Below are 813 nucleotides of genomic sequence, written 5' to 3' on the forward strand. Positions count from 1 at the left end.
TATGGACTCTGGAGGCCAGAGAGAATGCTCCTTCAACATCAGTATCATGGCATTCTGTAAGACCCTCAGAACTCAGCTATGACCCTGATGAGAAGAAATCCCAATTGGCCAAAGATTATTTCTGGCACTCAGAAAAAAAAATGGAGGCTCAAAATTGAAGTGACACTCTTGTGATATGTCTCATACATCTGAATTTTGTACCTGTTATTTAATTTCCTAGTACCTCCACTTCCTTCCTCTGGGTGTGGGCTTATCATGAAGGAGGTCTGTTTCACTAATTCAAGCATCTCAGCATACACAAGTACATACACACTCATGTGATGACATATACACACACCCCTCTCAGCTATGCAGACTAGGTCCCACAGGAATTGAGAAGTAGGCACCAGGAACTGCTTAGGAATAAACACAGGGACCAGATGAGGGGGATGCAGGAGTGTACGTGATAGGGCAGAAGCCTCAAACAGTATCTCCCAGCAGTTCCTTTAGGCTGGGCTCCCACTGCCACTTCTATTTCCTTAGGGCCCTTCTTCTTCTCTTCACCCAGGGGAAAAAAGGCAGCACAGAATCAGCACATACTTCATTGCAGACACTCCAGATACCACCTGCATCAACTCAGGATGCCAACCACCCAACCCCGGTCCCAGCTCCATCTGTCCTACAATCCTCCCTACCCAGCACAGCACAGCACAGATGCTGCTTCTGGAAAAGACAGCTGAGGCCAGAGTTACTGAGTCTCGGGAAAATCTTAAGATTCAGTTTCTCCAAGATGGACTCCATTACCTCTGGAATAATGCCACATTCCTAACAGAG

The sequence above is a fragment of the Sciurus carolinensis genome, chromosome 14, assembly GCF_902686445.1.
Source record: "Sciurus carolinensis chromosome 14, mSciCar1.2, whole genome shotgun sequence".
Lineage (NCBI taxonomy): Eukaryota > Metazoa > Chordata > Mammalia > Rodentia > Sciuridae > Sciurus > Sciurus carolinensis.